This window comes from Octodon degus, unplaced genomic scaffold (genome assembly GCF_000260255.1).
Source record: "Octodon degus isolate 3935 unplaced genomic scaffold, OctDeg1.0 scaffold00218, whole genome shotgun sequence".
NCBI lineage: Eukaryota > Metazoa > Chordata > Mammalia > Rodentia > Octodontidae > Octodon > Octodon degus.
Window position 1 is genome coordinate 3041980 of NW_004524794.1, and position 20822 is coordinate 3062801.

General features: G+C 36.3%; 1 pseudogene; it reads right to left on the bottom strand.

Annotated features, from left to right (window-relative positions):
* Positions 1–13030: 13030 nt before the first annotated feature.
* LOC105744065 lies at positions 13031–14482 on the bottom strand (annotated as a pseudogene).
* Positions 14483–20822: the final 6340 nt, after the last annotated feature.

The following is a 20822-nucleotide window of genomic DNA, read 5'->3' on the forward strand; positions in this document are numbered from 1 at the left end:
ATCCTCGAACTTTTTGTTTCTTCTTTAGGAGGAAATTAAGTTTTCGTTCCTCTTTAACAGCCAGCCTTGTCTGCTTTTGCCATGTCATCAGATTTTCCTTTTTCACTAGCAGACATGGTCTTCCACCTCTCTGAGCACTTCTTAGAGAACTCTGAGAAGTTAAAGGAAGCATTTGGGAGCTTCTTCTTGTGCTTCTCTTGGCAAGTTTGCACAAAGAATGCATATGATGACATCCTGCCTCTCAGCTTCTAAGGATCGCCTTTGCCCATGTTTATTTGTTTTCCTCAGTGAGGTATAGAGTTGCCCAGTGCCCATCTGGCTCTCACTTGCCCCAGCGCTGTCTCTATGGAGCTCAATGTTCTGCCTGTAATATAGTTTTATATTTATTTCCTAAAATTTGAAGTTTTGAGTTGATTGACATTTTAAGCCATTTCCTTGCTTTTAGGTGTCTTGTATTTTGGGAAACTATGACAGGACTATTATTGAAGACAAAGGAAGGAAAATGTCTTCCTTTGCCATTTTTCAATAGTTTAGGTTACACTTAGGAAAGGAATTGTACAAGGAATGGCTACAAGAAAATAACATGTTCGGGGCTGGGGAGGTGGCTCAGTGGAGTAAGTGCTTCCCTGGCAAGCACAAAAGCCTGAGTTCAATCCCTGGTTCTGCCAAAAAAAACAAAACAAAACAAAAACCATGTTCTCATTTTACCTATGAAAGTTTTATAGTATAAAATGTGTAGTAAACTGAAGATTTACTTCTGTGATCATCTTAAAGAATTTGCTGTGTTAACCCACAAACCCTTCAACATTTCTCACTTTCTATTCCCTTACTGAACTCTACTATACTGAGCAAAACAATCAGCATGTTCCAAGCTTTATGTTCCAAGGTTTATTGATGTTGTTTCCTCATTGAAGATCTCTTTTTTTTCTCTTCATAGATCAATTTTGTTCTTTGAAAAAAACAAAAACAAAAACAAAACAAAAAAAAATGTTGATTCCTAAGGTTCAATAACTGTACTGCTGTCAGCTCTCTTGGTAGTTTCCATGTAATCAACATTCATGAACTGGGCAAATATTTATTCAGCTTTTCCTGGGTATCAAATACTTCATGTTCTAGGGATCTGTTCATGGCTTCGCAGAGCTGTTGGCAATTTGAAGGCAGAGAAGGCTTCCTAATTCATTGTAACCCCTGGGACGTGGCAGAGTTCTGCTGCAAGTGGGCAAGGAAGGAAAAGAAAACACTTTTCAGTTCTCAATGGAAACCAGCTTTTTCTGAATGCAAGATGTTCAGAGCTGAAGTTTCAAAGATTACTCATTTGCATGATATTATGACATGTAATTTTCTCTCAGGCTATGATTTTCCTTAAATTCCTTGTCCTTATCAATGTCTCTTTTTAGTTACTGAAGATCATTGAGATGAATTGCCTTATATGATAAAAAATGAGTTTCCCAAATCATTCATATATGTATGATATTGAGTCAAAATTAAAATTCCTCCTATTATCCATCTGGAAAGCTTGAGAAAAAAAATGGAAACGTCTTCTTTTTTTTTCTAAATAGATGAAATTGTTGTTTCCTAAAGTTAGTTTACAACAGAAAGTATTCTACATTATATTAAATGGAAAACTTTTGATATACAAATTTGTCTGTGTATGTTTATTGCCAGTACTCAGAAAACCAACACAGCATCATTAAAGGACAAACAGGTTAAAAATAGGGGATTCTTTGTATTTCTTGTTCAATTTTATAGACACAATAATTATGTGTGGAAGGTAGAGAAATGAGCCTGCAAATAGGAACCTTTTAAGGATTTCATTTTTCCAAAATTTTTTTTTAATTAATTTATTTTTTTTTCAAATTGGTAGGGCAGTTTCAATAATCAACACATTGCATACATTCTTCCCAGTGGTGAATTGCTGTATAAGATGCGGACATGATATCCTACTTACAAACACCATCAGAACAAATCATTTTATTCATTAAGAGAATGTAACTATATATCTATCCTAACCACTTTGAATACACAGATACAAAATGGAAAATTTAGAAATCAGACTTAGGTATACATGTAAATTTAAAACAATTATTAATGCTGCTTGTTCGAACATTGTAAAAGGTTCTTGAAACATATATCTAGAATATATAAATTACTGAAAAACTTAGACATCCCCAAATTAAAAAACCCAATCCAAAAATGGGCATCTGAGATAACTGCATGCTTTCTAAATGAAGAAATGCAGATAGAAAATATAAATATAAAATATTCAGAATCATTAGTCATTAAAGAGATGCAAATTAAAAACAAAACTGAGATTCCATCTTATCCTAGAAAGAATAGTTATCAAGAAATCAACCAGTAATTAATGCTGGGGGGACTGTGGGGAAAAAGGAACTCTTCTCTATTGTTGGTGGAAGTGTAGACTAGAACAACCACTGTAGAAATCAGTGTGGAGATTCCTCAAAAACCTGCGATTAGGCCAGACCTTATACTAGAATACTACTCAGCCAAAAAGAGGGATAAAATTTACTTTTTAAAAGGTAAATGGATGCAACTTGAGGTTATACTCATAATTGAAATATATCAGCCTCACATGTGTAAGCCCTGTATTGTCCCATACTGTAAGAAGCTGAAAGAGTAAATAAGATCCAAAATGTATAATAGATATTGGGAAATCCAAAGAAATTGTTCAAAAGGAAAGACAGGTCTGAGGAGATAGCTCAGTGGTTAAGCTACTGCTTGGCGAGCAAAAGGCCCCAAGTTTCATCCCTGGTACTGAACAAAAAAAGACAAACTGTGATGGGGGAAAAGAGAAAATAAGAAAGGAAAAGGAAAAGTATTTCTATATCTTTATCAATATCTCAATGTTTATATATACAAAATTGTTTGAATTTTGTACTCTTTCTAGTACTTGTGTGAGTAGCAAGTGTGCCTGAGCTCCCAAATGCTACCTATGTGTGTGTGTGTGTTTGTATGTGTGTGTGTATATATATATATATATGTAGTTACAATAGCTGTACTACTTTATCTGTTAGTTATTGTAAGGGAAGGGTAGTGCTTGTATCATTTAATCAATTTTTCATGCTTCTATCTTGTAATCTTATCAACTACTTTGAAGATAGCAAGCAAAATGCCAACCATTGTTACTCTCCTACTGTCTTGTTTTGAAATTTTGTATCATTTGCATTGTTTTTCTCTTTAAAATAAAAAAAAAACCTTCAGGGAGAAACATAAATAGAAAATAACATTAATGTTGACATAAATAGACATTAAAGAGTATCAATGATTATTTTAATAACTGCCAGCACTCTGATATTCAAAACTCAGAGGCCCTGTTTGTGGGAATGAAATGTTAGGCTTTGATGCCTAACTCTGATCTGCTTCTTCACTTATGGATTTCACTGACCTTATCAGACCCAAAAGCTACAGCTCTTGTTGCATAGGTCTTGCTTTACCTTGGTCTTAACCATCCAGCAGAAAAGTATAAAAATGAAGTATAAGAAGTAAAGCCATGCTGTTATGTTGAGCTGTAGGGAACTCAGGTTAACAATTTCTGACATTGCCAGTGAAGCAGAAGACCCAATACTATTATGGGCTACTGGACTCCTTTAGAATATTTTTCTGAGTTTACACACCTATAATATTCAAATAATGGAACTAAACAAAAAAATTGGATACATGAATGTCCATTTTGTATCTGTATATTCAAAATGGTTAGGATAGATATATAGTTACATTCTCTTGATGAATAGAGGGATTTGTTCTTATAGTGTTTGTAAATAGGATATCATGTCTGCATTTTGTACAGCAATTAACCACTAGGAAGAATGTATGCACTGTGTTAATTATTGAAACTGTCCTACCAATTTGGTTTGAAACTGTCTCATTGCTATTTGTTTCTCAATAAAATTATGGGAAAAAAAGAAATTTATTCATCTTAAAAAGAAAGATACAATAAACATACAGGTATCATATGGCCATAGAATGTATTCAAAGTACAGTAGTATTTTACATGTTAAATGTAATTGTCTACCATGATTATTACTAGTGAGAGATGTCACAGTGGATAGTGATTTTTCAAAAGTTCTGTTGTCTATGAGTCTTGCGAAGATGATGAACTTTTTGCCTTATAAAAGCAAATCTGTCATGCATAGGCAACTTGAGCTCATGAGACTGATGTATAATTTCAAGATTCTGATTTATTCAATGTATCAGAATGCTAAAACTACACTAGGAAAGTAATTAAATTATTGAGGCTTGTTTCCATGTAGGTGACACAAAGAGAAGCAATGGTATAATAAAATAGGCTTAGTGAGATGTTAATAAGATAAAGAATAAGTCATTTGGTTTTCATTGTAAGCAGCTCTGTGCTAAAAGTAAATCTACAAGCCAGTGCCATTGAAAGAGAATGTCCCATCCTTGGGAAGACTTCATTTCATTTTCAATTCTATGCTTCCTTGACTCCTTTCTGAGTGACAGATTCTTTCTTTAGATATGTTTATATAGTCAATCATGCTATACACCTAAAGACCTATGAATCATCCTGTCAGTATATGGGACTTCATTATTTCAGTCTATTTATATATGATAAGAGGAAGATCACACTTCACTCTTTCTAGTGCCTATGTGAGTAGGAAGTGTCCCTGAGTTCCCAAATGCTAGCACTGTTAGCATAAAGTAAAGATAAAGTAGTCTTAGATAAAGTAAAGAGTGACATCATTACTGAAATATATATGAAAAATAAGTATTAGTGTATACTTAGAAGTACTATTCTAGTGTAAATAATAAAATTCCCATTAACTTTTGTATTATCTTAATATGTGTTGGTCTGTGCCAAAGAATTCCTTTGAAGTAATGGAGTTCACATGATCCAGCAAAATATTTGTTGCACTTTTCAAAGACAAAATTCAGCCAGTATTAAATCTTAATTTTTTAACATTTGGCTGAATTCAACATAAACATATATTTTAATTTTCATTTGCAACTTGCTCATTCTTGTTGGAACCTGGATTCAGGAAAGCCTAAATACACATGAGTGTACCCGTGAGTACGCGCGTGCACACACACACACACACACACACACACACACACACACACCTGCATATTTAGGCCATATTCTAGTATCAAGCAGACAGCTGAGCATTCTTATTCTAAAGGAATGAAAAGGACCTCTGAAATTAAATAAATCAATGAAAACTTTGCCAAAAAGAATCTTATTAAGCATATAAAGACTAAAGATACATTATCAAATTAAATTTTATAATAGCACTGTGTATTTAATTTTAAGTTTGCGTATGTGTGAGAGAAATAAAGATTCTTCTGAAATAGAATGACCAACCTTTAATTAAATATCTCTATGGAAAAGTATATGCAAAGGCGTCTTTTCAGCAAATATGCTGAGAAACCACAAGAAAAATATTTAGTACTAACTTTGAGATAGAAATACATTTTTCACACTGAGCTACATCTTAACTCCAAGAAATATTTGTGGGAAAGTGAGATTTATTTTCATATCGAAGCATTTAACCGTATGCTGCTCAGGAGTAGTGATTGCCCTTTATGAAGCCTGTTTTCCAAAACAGGAAAAGGAAATAAGGGTGATTTTTCATAGCAAGTGGTATGTGATACTTAGTATTTTCAACTTTATAAACTCTAATAATCACTTCATCTAATTTATGCCAATAAGTGTTTTGATTGTTTAATTAATTTACTACGTCTAATTTCACAAATCAAAATCTGTAACTATTTAATTTCTGCTGAGTAGAAATATATTTTCTTACAATGAAATAATCAACAGTAGATTAAACACAAAATTGACATTCATGGAAAACCACTTAAGAAAACCCTTTGAAAAAATGAACAGTTTAATATTTTGTGCAAAATAAGATACAATAGGATACATTTAAAAAAATTGTCAGGATGTAGTTTGCAGACAGTAGCCTGGATCAGGAGCATCCCGGGAACATCTCTCCTAAGTGCTGCAGCTGCTGCATTAAGTAAATCTTTTTTGCCTGATACATGAAAACACATTATCACATAAGTGGAATCCCTGTCAGTGCTGTCAAATACCTTGCATTTGTAGAGCACTGTAGATTTTTTAAACTGTTCTCTTATTTGACTGTCATAGCAATACTATGACAAAGTATTATTATATTTGTGTTTACAGTAAAGTTATTGAAGTTGAAATAGAGTGTGATAATTCAAGACTGCATGGGTAATTACTTGTGAATAAAAATGACTGACCTCAGATTTATTTATTGACAGATGTCAGATCTTATGTTATTATAGAAAAAATAGACTTGTCATGCTTACTTAGATGGTCTTCCTAGGTACTGGAAGATGATGCAAGTGCTTTACACATAGGCAATTTACAGGTTAAGAATCATGATGCAGAAAGACTTTAAGTGACTTATCTGTACTGGCCTACTCACCACAGCTGTCAAAGGGGGAAGCTAGGTTGATAACACCTGTTTTTGTTTGTTTGTTTGTAAGAAATTAATGAACCCTGAAATCTTCAGTGAACTCAAAGTCTGTCTGCACTCTCACTCGATTCTTTTTAAATGTTTTATTTGTTTGTTTATTTGGTACAGGGTCTTGCTATGTAGCTTGGACTCATTGAGATCCACCAGTCTCAGCCTCCCCACTGCTGGAATTACAGATGTGCGCCACCATGCCTGGTTTTGGTGGCTGGTATGGAGTGCCCAGGGTTCTGGGGCTGGCACGGCATGCAGTACTAGGGATCGAACTTGGGTCTTTGTGCTTGGCAGGCTGGCACTTAGACTGCCGAGCTGTCTCCCCAGCCCCTTGTCGCTCATCTTTTGTTTCCAATATTATCTTTCCTTCATTTTATCAGATATAAAATAAGAAACATTAGAAATGATTACCTAAAATCCTTTTCAATTCTGAAATATAGTATGAAAATAAACATAGCTTTAACTTGCTACATAAACTTTAGACATCATAAATGAAAAAGAGGCTTGATAAAATAAAGATAAAAACAATTTTAGTGGTCCAACCTGATAGGTCAGCGGATTAAAGCACTGCTTAGGCAGAGTTCAGCAGCCAGGGTTCAATTTTCAATTCACTGTGAGCAGTGCTAGCCTCACCCCTGGGGCACGCTGAGATGTTGATGGAGACTGGGCATGGTGGTGCACGCCTGTAATCCTAGCGTTTGGGAGGTGGAACACAGGAGAATCACTATATGTCTGATGTATGCAGTAAGACCCTGTAGAACCTCTCCTAAACACAGTAAAAAACAAAACAAAAAAAAATTTAAAGAACTGAAAAGAAAAAATAATAATTTTAGAATACATAACCTACATAGCAACAAGACTCAAAAGCACCGTGATACTAATGAAATATTTCATGTGACTACCATCTGGAAGATACATAGTGAAGAACCTTGGTAAATTCATTGCCGTATTTCTTTCTTTGAAAACAAAAACATTGGTTTCATACTTTGATTTTAGTTAAATGTATTCTATCAAATGGTATGCATACTTGTTTTCAAAATATTTATATATGCCTATTTTGTCTCTTTATTTTCCATAAAGTCCTAAAAGAAGCTAAACTATTCTTGAGGGATATAAACTCATGCATACATGAACAAGGTCTTGGTATTATTACAAAAAAAAAAAAAAAAAGAGGTTGTTTGACTTAGAGGCACATGGGAAAAATAGTTGCAAAAATAATAAAAAGGAAAAACAAACATAAGGATAACCAAATGCTCACATACATCTATACTCTCATTTATATTATCATCTGTCAAATTCACAGGTGCACAAAGTTCAAAATTAATTCAATTTGCAGCAGGATTGACCTCGCAGTTTGCTGTGTGTAGGGCAGGGTGCTTAGGACTTCGGATGCTAAACGCAGTCACATTTCATCCATTGGTGAGCTTGCACATTTACCTGGAAGCCAACATACGATGTAAGCCTGAGGAGTATGAGGGCAATGCAATAGGATGAAACCAAGAAAACAGGCTAGTAATTACCCCACAGCTGTTGTCCACTGCTTGTCCTGTCCATCACGTACCAAACAGTTTTGAGTGGACAAAAAGGAAAAATAACACTATTCAGTACTTCCTACCTCCCCAGAATTCACATAAGCTTAAACTTCTGATTTATAGATTTTGTGCTAGTTCTTGCATTGATCCTCATAACTAGGCCATCAGGGAGGACTGCTTGCATCCCACTGCACAGGGGCAGCAACTGAGCCTTATGGAGGTTGTTGGCAGAGATAAAGGGTTATTCAGCTTGCTTCCAAATGTGGTCTAAATAATATGCTATGGAAGAGGGCCCTTTCTCAGAAAGTGATTTGCAAAACAGTTGTTGTTCATGGTTCAACTTAAATCTGAGTCATCTTTTGTTAAAAGCTTTCTGGAGTCATAAGCATTTTATAGAACTCATAGTTTTGCTACATGATGGAACTAGTTACTTGGGAAGTTTTAAGTATCATCACGCCTGGGCCAGTCTCCACCTCAGCCACAATGAATTTCAGGAGGTATTACTCAAGCACAAGCTGCTTTTGTGTTTGTTTGTTTCTTAATGTTCCAGGTATTTCAAAAATGTGCCTGGGTGACAGCCAGCACTGTGCCTGCCTTGCCTCCAGGCCTTGGTGCTGGTCCCAACTGGCACCTCTGTGCGGGACCTGGTCTCTACTCAGCACCCCAGGAGACACTTCCACTGTTGGTGCTCTTTTTGGTGTAATTCAAAATCTGATAATTTCCTCCTCTATTCTTTAAGGAGTTTTCTGTCTTAGTAAGGTAACATGTTATTTTTAAAGTGGCACTGTGTGAGAAGTCCACTTTATAGAACCTTTAGTTTTCTCTTTGCTAAAATAGTCTCTTTCTTTGGACCATTTCCCTTATGACAAGCTTTTACGTAACCCCTTTTACTCACCAGCTTTCTTTTGAATAGACTAATAATGTGGTGTCTTGGAAAGGACTTGACGTTTACAGTACTAGTGACTTGAGTTTGCATTCTTTATCTACCATTTACTTGATTTTTTAAAATCTTATGAAACACAAGATTGTCTGACACTTAGTGCAAGATACTGTACATGTGCGTGGTGCAGTGGCAATGTTTTTACTTTCTCTTTTTATGGGTCTTCTCATAGTTGAACAGTTACTAAATATAGAACAGTGCCTGCAAAATTGTAATTGCTCAATAAAGGTATGTGAATGAATGAAGGTAGTCTCAATACAAAGTATAAAAAAGTTTATAACTTCATAAATTATGTTATATCTTCCCTTATGGCATAACTTAGATCAATATATTATAACCTATTTTAAAAAGATAGTTGAACCCCATTTTCATTAAACAACCTAAATTCTAACTAAATTTAATCTTTAATTATTATCAGATTAAATTATTAAAGATTCTTTAATTGTTATCATTGGTTTCTAGCCATAGTAATAGCATTCTTTTATACGCTGTACAGGACTATACTTTCTGGCCTGGTGTGGTGGCACACACCTATAATCCCAACACTGAGGAGGCTCAAGCAGGAGGATCCTTACAAATTCAAGACCAGTCTGAGCTACATAGTGAGCTTAAGGCCAGCCTGGGCTGCATAATGAGACCTTGTCTCAAAAAAAAAAGCTGATCTGACTCAATATTATGCAAAAGCGAGATACTAAATTTCACACCCTTTGAATTAGGCTCAAGGATCTTTATCAGAAGGGAAAGAAATAGAAATACTTAACTGAGCAGCTCAATTTAGTTTAGCACATCCTTGATCCTTACCTTCAAATCCACTTGCTTTTTTTTTTAAAAAAAAATTATATTTATTTATTTATTTTTTGTGCAGGGTCTCATTATGCAGCTTGGACTCTCAGTGATCCTCCTGGTTTCTGCCTCGGTAGTGCTGGGATTGCAGGCATGTGCCATATCGCTGGCTTAGCATGCCCAGCGTCGGGGCTGGCACAGCATGTGATGCCAGGGATTGATCCCTGGCCCCTGGGCTTACCTTACCTAAGCAAGGGCTCAGTCTGTGAACTATATCACCAGCCCTAAAATCTACTTGCTTTTGTACTTGTTAGTAATTGGGGCTTCTCCGAGTCATTTAACTGTTCTGGGATTTATCATCATGGTCTGAAAAATAGGAAAAATGTCACTGAGCTCATCACCAAGTAAATGCAATGACATATGTGAAAATGTCATGAAATATACATACATGTGTGCCAAGTCTGGATGCATGTATGTGTTTAAGGGGGCTTACTCCTTCCTCTTCATATGCTATATGCTAAACAAAAGCCAATTAAAGTAGCTATGCGTCAGATGTTCAGCGTCATCTCCACAAATTTGACTGAACATTCTGAGAGTGACTGTTTTAGGATCCTTATTTTGCTAGAAATATAGCTAGCATGAGAATAAAGCAATTGCATTTTGTACTTGTTAGAGTCAGGAGAGGTTACTTTTAATTATGATGTTCTGCACTTAAATTTTTATAGCCTCCTGCCAAACATTGAAAAATGCAAATTTATTCATTTTTTTTCATCTGCCTACAGTCAGATCTCAAATTATTGATTTTCTTAAATATATATCGCGTGAAAGCTGTATGAGAAATCAAGCACAAAAACTCTAAACTCGGAGGACACTGAGTTCTGTAGAACAACTGACCCACATTTTCACAGCTATTACCTCAGCGCATGTCTCTGGCAGAGTTTTTTTGCTACCTGTCTCAATTCACCATTCCTTTTATACCTTGTAAGTCAAAGTGGATATGTATTTGAAAGCTCATATTCATAAAGAGGAAGTAGAAGACCTGGGGTAGTTTAGTCCAAAAAGCCAAGTTTGATAGTAAAATAATGATGACAGTTGTTAAAATTGAAAATCTTTTAAAATAAATACTGGAAGAATTTCTGCTCAATATTGAGAGATTCTAGAGTTGCATGGATTTTTTTTATTATGTATAAAATAGAAGCATGATGACATAATATTAAAATCTATGTTGGTAAAATAAAAGGACAACTTGAGGTTCTTCCAAAGTTGCTTAATTCCAATCCCTAATCCATATTATATTCTTCATGGACAAATGAGGAAACAGGGAGTAATTATACTGCCATGTACCAAAGCGTAAATATGTTCCCTGCTGACTTTTAACAAACCACTAGGATGAAAACTAATGATGGGTGAGCCAGAGTGTGTGGTAATTTTCCTAAAGCACATTTATATTGCCATTCTACAATGCCTTCCCCAGGAGAGCACAAATTATTTTTTATTACCAAGAAACTGTAAAAAGGAAGTGCTGCTCTTCAGTACTTTTTTTTTTAGAATTTAAATGTTTCCTGCAGTTTTGTCATTTTAAAACATAATGAGAAAAGAATAATTGTTTGCACAATAAGTATATTGTTGTAGTTAACATGTGGTATATAGCTCATGATTTTTTAAGGTTCAAATATTTTGAAGTTATTGGATGTTTTCTTAATAATAAGTATTACCTTATTATTTGCTTAAAGTTTTTCCAAACTAAGTTGTCCTTTAGTAGAACATTTTGTGGAAAATTATATCCAACTTTTCTCTAATGATTAGTCTCATTTATTACCTCTTTAAACAGCACTTTCTTGGATGCTTTTCCCCTGAAGTGCTTCCACACTATATTTACATCTCACTTGAGCCTATAGAAGGCCTATAAGCATAATGCATATGCAAAACTTTATATTATCGTTGTTTGTTATAGAGAACACTGAAAATAATTCTCCACTGGTTTAATCACTATACACATGATTGTGATTTAAAAAAACTTTTTTAAAAAAAAGGCTTCAAATGAACTTTAATCAGTTGATGCTGTATTACTGCTCCAATTCTCAGAAAAACTCCAAATTTAAGGTATCAGGGATAAATCAAACATGGTACACCAATAAAAAGTACACAGCATAACTACCTAATATGAATGGCTAAGAGCTACTGTCAGACCTTCAGCATACAGCAACCCTATTCCCAAGATTGTACTAGGCCTTTCAAGAAAAGCTGTGAACAGCAACATCATAAACACAAAAGTGCCATTTCTCTGATGTGCTTACCCAAGGAAAAGATAGAGGCTGATAGGTTTCAGAGGCAACAGCGATGGCGGCAGTGGTGGTGGCGCAACAGAGAAGCAGAAATGGGGGAGGGAAAGCCTTTGCTGACTCTAAACACACGGAGAGGACTGAGGGCAGGGAGATGGTAGATCCTCTGACCTGAGACAGGGAGCCTGAGACTTCATGGACTTCTGCCAGGGGCGGAGCTTGAGGGGCGGTTTTAGTGACATATAAGGAGCTGATTGGAGGATCCCTTGTGTGGGCAGGAAAGGTCAAAGGAAGTTGTACCCAGGGCTGGAGTGGGGAAGGAGGAGGAAGTGGTCATTGGGAAGATGAGCTGTTGTTTTTATGGGCTTTGGCCATATCAGAAGACCACCATAGTAATTCAACAATTTTTACTAGGGCCATAACCTATCAGAGGCAAGTTAACAGAAGATTTTTTTAAAGATATGCTAAAATGAAAATCTCTAAGACAAAATGTCTTTAGTATATGAAAGGGTAATCTAGGGGATATAACAGCACTGTACATAGGCTGTCTGTGGCCTCCATGGACATTTCCCTGAACTCTCACCTGGGAGCAGATGGAGCAATGGGGCTAAGATCACTGGGAAATGTTTGGTTTTTGTGCTGTATGTGGCAGTGTCTCTGCACGTGAGGGGTGTAGAGAGTAAATGAAACATGATGGACAAAAAACCCAGAATGCTCAAGATCAATGGGACTCTAAGGAATCTTTTTCTTCTAAGTTCCCCCCCACCCCCGGCCTTTAACAATTCATTATATTTGAAATTTCGGGAATGCGTCACATAGAACCGATTAAACAAACCACTCAGAATTTGTTAAACATCACCCCTCCCTTGCCCTCTGCCCCCAGCTCACTCCCTTAGAGTAGTACAGGCAGGGAAGACCTCACTATCAGGAGGAATCCCTAATGCTCTTTTAAGGTAGAATTCTGGCTAGTCCAAAAGGGTTCCTTCTTTTAAGGGTTTCAGGAAACTAGATACTGCAACTTTATTAGTATCGGCGACGTTTGTTTGGAGCAAATTCAGCTCCAGGCGCTGCACAGTTGAAAGCAGGAAGGATTACACCAATTGCCACAGTTCCTTTCAACATAGCAGCCTAGCCAAAGGGTTCACTTGTTGGTGGCGTCAATCCCAAGGTTCCATCGGACACCGTAGTGACAGGCCCTGGAGCAACTGGGTACAAGCTGGCCACAGAGCAGGGGACATGGCGCCTCTGTTGTTTATGCCCATAGCACCTCCCATAGCCATCTGGCCCATCAGATCTCTTGTTCTTGCGCATCAGGGAAGGTTCCCTTAAATCTTTCCTGCTGTCCCAGCATCATCTCTTCTTGTGGTCACCGCATTTCTTCTTCATGGAGCCTATGCTCCTCTTCCTTCCTGAGCTCCAGTTGCTTTCATTTTTGGACCTCTTGTTTATGCAGCTCTTCCGTTCTCTGAAGTTCTTCTTGGTGGCTTCTCAAATCCTGCCTCATCAGCATAACCTGTTGCTCATGGCAAGCAGCCTGCAACTCCATCTCCAACTTCTCACTGGCTTTCTAGATGTTGTAGTCCCTTTGATCCTGCTGCTGCTTCTCTATCTCAGTAAGTGCCTTCAAGCTCATGCTATATTCATATTCAAAGGAGCTAGACTGTGCAAATCCAGGTGGCTGCTATTGCCTCTTGTGAAATTGCTGGTTTTTTATAACAAGCTTTTCTGGAAGTCCTCCTTTGTCACCTAACTGGTTCATTGGCTCCACAGTCACAGGCCAAGGAAATGTCGTCAGCAAGAAAGACCCTTCACTGCATCTGTTCGGAGTTTTCCATGCTGCTGGCTTCCCTGAGAACTCAACAATGCCTTTTCTTGAGGGTCTTCCTAGATCATCTACAATGACCATAGCACTTTCCACCGAGCCAAACACAGAAAAGGCTTCTTCCAGTAGTTCACTGAACAGGTACAAAGGAAGGTTTTGTACTGTAAAGATGCGCTCTGCTAGGCAAAGTGCACACACAGTTGTTTTCCATGGAGAGGCATATTGTCCAGCTCCACTTTGGCAATCTCTGCAAGGGTTCATGTTTCTGAGCAGATAAAGCCAAAGCCTTTATCCTTATGAATGAAAACTTCTCCTGCTTTTCCATATTTCTCAAATAGTTTCCTCATCTCCTCATCAGTGATATCAGTGGGAAGATTGCCCACAAAGAGGCAGCTACATTGGGCAAATGTCTTTTCTCTTGGTTTCCTAAAGTTCTTGAGGTCAATAGTCAAGCCTTTGTTTTGGCTACTGGCCTGTTGCCTATTTGCAGGTATTGGTGGTGGCAGCTGCTGCTGCTGCTGCTGCTGCTGCTGCTGCTGCTGCTGCTGCTGCTGCTGCTGCTGCTGCTGCTGGTGTTGCTGGTGGTAGTGCTGATGATGCTTTCTTAGAGTCTGGTTCTGCTTCTCCAAGTTAAAGGTCTTACTGCTCTGCATTTTTATACTCTCAACTTGACTGAAGACAGCAAGGTCCCTCCAGTCCTAACTTCAACTTCGCCAATACCAACAGTCCTCTCCACAGAGTAATAGTGGCGCTACCCAGGCATCACTGTCACAAAAAAAGCATGATTGTGATTATTGAAAATAAAACCTGATTATGAGTATGAAGATAAGGCCCATATTAATAATAAATTTTACTAAAATACTAAGGTTATATGTATTTAAAAAGATGTAAAACTAGTCTGTATATTTCTAATATATTTTTCTACACTTATCTTTTCTGTTTGGGGTAATAAAATGATATAAGATATAATTAGCTGTAGTTATGTATAAACTGATTGCTTGATACTGATTTTACTAAGCCATAAAGAATATCAAAATTAAATTTAGGACATTTCCTTAAAGATCTCAGTGCAATTTTCAATAGGCAAAGACTTTAAATTGTCAACCTGTGAGAGATTAATTTACTTATTAAATACTAAAACTTAATATTGGCCTTCAAAATCATTCTTCAGCATTGTACTTACTTTAGAAGTCTTCTTCAGAATAATAGTAATTTATTGAGCATAATACGAAGTATTTGTTTTTAAAAAAGTCTTTGTATTATTAAAATATTGATGGGTGGGGGAGATAGCTCAGCCTGACAAGTGCAAAGTCCTGAGTTTGATCCCTGGTACCAAAAATAAATAAATAAATAAATATTGAATAAGAAATGATTTATATATCAATGAATTATTGCATACTGGTATATATAAAAACAACAACAGAACACATTTGTCTTACTGAAATAGAAACTTTCAGGTAAGTGAAGAAGGACAATTTTTGATAGCAAATTCTTTTGTCAAAATATATGCCTGTGTTACAAACGGGTATTGAACAAAGCGGATCAAACATTTGATCACTCTAGATTATAAAAGGCCTTCACTTAAGCTGCCTGCTGGGTTAATTCCATTGCCGTGGGTCCTTGGGAAGCTTGTGGACCTGCATCTGGTGATCTTTGTGACAGAACTGTTCATATTAGCTCCATGAACTGTTTCTGTTACAGCTGTTTATTCTGCTTTTAATTGTCACTTTCAATGCTATCAAATAAACTAATTCAATACTGGAGAAATATGAAATATATAGGGAAATGTACAAACTATATGTTTTAGAAAAACTTGACAACACTGAGATTTTGAGGGGAAATGATTAAATAAATAAAAAGAATCAATATTTAGATTACTTTGCAAGGAATGCTCTTCCCCTTTGTGAGAAAGCATTTTTTCCTCCTCTGGCCTATTTCTGTTAAAAAAAAGTGTATAAATTATTTGTGTTAAATGAGAAAAAATTAAGTTTAGAGAACATTTTTATCTCTGCTTCTGCTTCAAAAAATCCTTAATAGACTGTTGTCAGCATTAACTTATTTTCCTTGCTTCTTTAGTGTAAAAAGTACTGACATTTAAAAGACTTTAATTTCAAATGATAGTAAATGAACTCAAAGTAAGAATAGAGAACTCTAAAATAATTAGTAGAATGCGTATCAAATCTTTCAGGCCCTCATATTAATACACAGCGCATGCCTCTTCTTACTGTTGCAAACGTCAACCTCCTTGATAAGTGTCTTTCGGGAAATGGTTCGCTCCATCCCAAAGGGCTATAATAAAAGAAAAGGGCTGAAGGCAATATTTAAGCAATGAAAGAAACACAGGACATTTATGACTAGCTAGGAGGAACTGATTGCCTAGGGCTGTGCCTTGGGAAATCCCTAGGAAATACAGTAAGTTGTGATTGCCGCTATAAATTATAGTGATAGGAAGCATGCAGAGGCATTTGTGTTTGCATAATGCATTTCACTGGATATCATATTCTCAGTGTGGATTCTCATCAGGATCCATATTCACCTCCTAAGTTTCTTACCTGAAAAACAGAAGGGAAAACATTATTGAAAATTGCAGAGAATAACTTCCAAAGGATCTCATTTAAGAAAAGAATTTAAGGCTTAGTCTATCCAAGAAAACCGATTTTGAATTTTCATGTAACTCAATTACATACGTTTCATACACCTAGCAATGTTTTAGTATTGATGATATGAAAAGCAATATTGAGAGTATTTTTTAAAATATATGTGGTGGATTTTTACCGTGCTAGTGTGCTAAGTAGGATTGCATTTAATTTGACCAGTTTTGCAGAAGCTATTTCTCTAGAAACAGAAGCATTTAGCTAGAGCAGCATTGCTCGGGAGCTACAAGGAGGTGAGTCATTATTATCCTTGCAAGTTTTCCTGTTTGATTTTCTAGTGGGCTGTTGAGAAAGTGAAGTGTCTCACAAATCCTTGTTATTTCTCTTTCTTCCTCTTCTGTTAGATCACAAGAGCTCTGACACCTAATCTTACACACTTTATCATCTCAGTTTTCACAACACTACCTTGAAATTTAAAACATGGCTGAAAAATTATTTTTGAAATGAGGTCTGAGATGCTAGCAGTAGAAATTCAGCCTAATTACCACTATTTTGGGTTGGTTAAAGATAACAGTCTGCATATAAAAGCTGCAGCCTATTTAAAGGCACTTATCCCTTGCTAGTTCTGTGCTTTGCCTGCCTTGAGTAATGAGCAGGTGTCTTATCACTGTGTGTCAACCAAGGGGGCACACTAAGGATAGGCTTTGTCAGCTCTGCGCTCCAAGGCAAATTTTAATAGAGGTGATATTTTAATGTATTAAATTTTGGAGGGTTAAAATAATATCAAAGCAAGAATTTAAGTAAGCATATAATTTACATTCATTTTAGGTACCTATATTATATAATATAGGTACCTAAAATAGCAACACATAAGTAATTTCCAATTTTGGTTGTGTTATACTTTTCTATTTGTATTTCTTCTTTTGAGTTCTTATACTATTTTGAGGAATTGTTAATTATTTTATAGACTTCATATTTCCTTAACTATTAACACAGATATCTTTTTTAAAAAATCATTTATTTATTTATTTGCTACAGGGTCCCACTATGTGCCTCAGACTTGTAGTGATCCTTGTGTCTCGGCCTCCCCCATGCTGATAACAGGCATGCACTACCATGCCCAGTTTGGGTGGCCTGCACGGCAAGCTGTACTGGGAATCGAACCCAGGTCCTTGCTCTTGCCAGGTAGGCAGTTAGACCACTGAGCTATCACTCCAGCCCTAACACAGGTACCTTAATTAGTCTTTAAAGACATATATATATATATATATATATATATAGTGGGGGATGTTATGCTTATAAATTTAAATAGAAATTGCATATAAAATCGTGAAAGCCCATAATATTTAAGTGTTCAACAGAAATGTCCTGGAATTATTTAAAGTTGTTCCATTCTATAACATTCAAAATCGTTATATTAACTAAACCATATTTCATGTGTATATACAATAATAGTTCCAATGCTAAATTTGTTCATGAATGATCATTTCAGAAAGACCAAATGCTTCTAAGTGCCAATATTTATTTTCTTGAACAAGTAAGTATTTCTTAAAATTATTTTAATACCAAGTTAATTTTAACTTTGGAAGAGTCTAAGGCAATGCAATTAAACTTTAATTTTAATTTCCAATTCCATAGGTCTTTGTTTCTAGTTAGGTAATTTTTAATAATCTTATAGATCTTTAATCTTTTTATTTTTAATTCTAAGATCGAATGCAAAAGTGGGAAAATAAAATTCCTTGGAAACTTAAAGTTGTTTTGTGAATTCCTGGTGACTGATCTGGCCTGATCCGAATTGCCAAGAAGCTATTTGTAACTCTTTAATAACAATGGGGCTACATTTTTGCTGCAGAAATATTAATGTTCTTGATTATTTTTGTTCTACACTTAGCTAGGAATGTAATTTGGTAAAGTCTGAATAATTTCTGAATTCTGAAAACCATTTGGCCTGAGGTTCTAGATTAAAGTTTATTTCAGAATTTTCTTGTATTCATATTTGTATCCCATGTGTAGCATCGTTTTGTTTTGTGTGTATGCCTCAGGTCTGAAATAGAGCTCTTTTCTTATGTAATTAGAGTTGAGATATCACTTTAACATTTCTCCCAACTACAATGGTGTTGACTGTCACCCTAACCAGATTATATGTTCTTCTTTACCCCAACCAGATTACATGCTCTTTATATTCTTTACTACACCTAAATTGGGTTGTTTTTATTAAATGCTCTAGAGGATTACTGAGGCATGGAAGATGTTCATCACATTTTTTTGGTGTGTTGTTTAAGGCCCTATTTATTCCCTTGTTTTCTGCATTTCTGGCTTTTATATTTGTTTCCTGTTCTAAAATCTTGTGCTCATGCTGGCATTGTTTACAATTAAGTTAGATTGTAAAGAAAATCACCAAGCCCACATCATTTGCAGCAAACTTGATTGGGGCTCTGCCCCAATCAAGAAGCTCTGGGGGGTGGCAGAGTTGCTCCATGAAGGCGAGGCCAACTGGATTCCGCTCTGTGCCTGTCGGTGCCCTGTCCTGATACTGTAGCCATGAGAATTAACTTCTTTCCTATTTGAGATGAAGGAAAGGTGTAACATAAAGTGGAGCTAATGGCATTCACTTGGCAAATGTGCTCATTGTTAATAGGCTGACACATGTGAAACAGCTAAAGGACTGCAAAAATTCTTAGGTAAATGAGGTAGTGAAACCCAGGAAGTATATAATCTGGTCTGGAGGACTTCTCTACTGGGTTTATTAATCTCTTGGGTTTTTTCATTTGTTTAATTTGTTTTGTTCCTTTTTTGTTTGTTTGTTTTGCTGTCTTGGACTGCAGAACTCCAGGTTCTTCTGGCCTTCAGGACTCTTGAGCTCAGGCCTTTGGTCTTGTACTGAGAGTTACACCATAGACTTCGCTGATTCTGTGACTTCTCTTTTGTTTTCTTTGTTTTTTGCTTCTCTTATTTTTCTTATTGTTTTTATTTTTTAAACAGGGTCTCACTATGTAGTTCAGGGTGGATCTGAACTCACTACGTAGCCAAGGTGGCCCTTGAACTCAGGGCCTCCCGATTCAGCCTCCTGAGGGGTAGGATATGCACCACCACTTCCAAAACTGCAATGAAATTCCACATTGGCTTAGTGTTTACCATGGTTTATGGGAACAAATCCTATACTTTGACTTTGATGTATTGATATTGTTAATTTTGGTCTCAATTCATAGTTTCAAATTATAGATGGATTTTTTAAAAAATCAACATTTTAGAATGAAAATGTAAGGATAAACTGGGGAATTTAAGTTTAGTCATTACATCTCCTTTGATAGGTAAAAAGCTGTTTAGGCTTAACAGTTTTCATAAACATGGTAACTTTTCTAGCAGTTATTAGTCTCCTTTTGGTAATATCTTTTTATTTGCTACCCCAATCCATGCTTAACATTTTTTAAAATGTATTTTTAGTACAGGGGCTACAGGGTCTCTCTACATAGATCCAGCTTGTAGTGATTCTCTTGTTTTCAGCCTCCCAAGCGCTGGGACTATAGGCACACGCCACCACACCCAGTCTCAGTCTTTGTCTGAGCTCACCCTGGGGGCAGGGCTGGCACAGTGCACCACGTTGCAAACCTGGGCGCTGTGCTCTACCTAAGCAGGCGCTTTAGTCTATCTGGCTGGCCCTGTGAGCTATCTGGCTGACCTTCTAATCCAAATTGACTTGTAAAAAAATCTGTGTGCTGTCTTTCTTTCTTTTTTTGTATTTTAGGGAAGGGTCTACAGGGTGTTCTGGATCTCACTACTAGATGGGACTCATAGTGATCTGCCAGTTTACAGCCTCCCAAGAGCTGGGATTACAGGCACATACCACCACGCCCAGGCTCAGTTGCCCTCTAAGTATGCCCCAAGGGTGGGGCCAGCAGGGCAGGCCCAGGACTGAATGCCAGGCCCCTGTGCCTGCATGCAGGCACTTTATCTGCTGAGCTATTTGCCCTGCCCTGTCTTTCACTGTTAATGGATGCATATGTAGCACTTTTTAAACTCTAGAACCAGTGAAGAAACATGTTTGAAATGCATGATTTGGTCTTTTTTTCTTTTCTTTTTTTTTTTTCTCATGATTTGGTCTTTGTATGTATTATAAAATTTTTAATTTCCAAATATTCCATTGAACTAAGCATATAACTAAATGAAATTACTCTGAAAATGTAATTAAAAACTAAAACTACAAAGCAATCGCCTATTCAAAGTATGATCAGAAAGAAATTTAATAGATACAAAATATCATGCATTATATTGTTTGGATGTGAATAAAAATTTAAACTTGTCTGTCAGGATTTTAGTGAGTTTTTCTGAAACTACCTAATTTTGAACATTTAGTGAGTTAGCCCAATAGCTTGAGGCTTTAGAAATTGAGACACGAAAT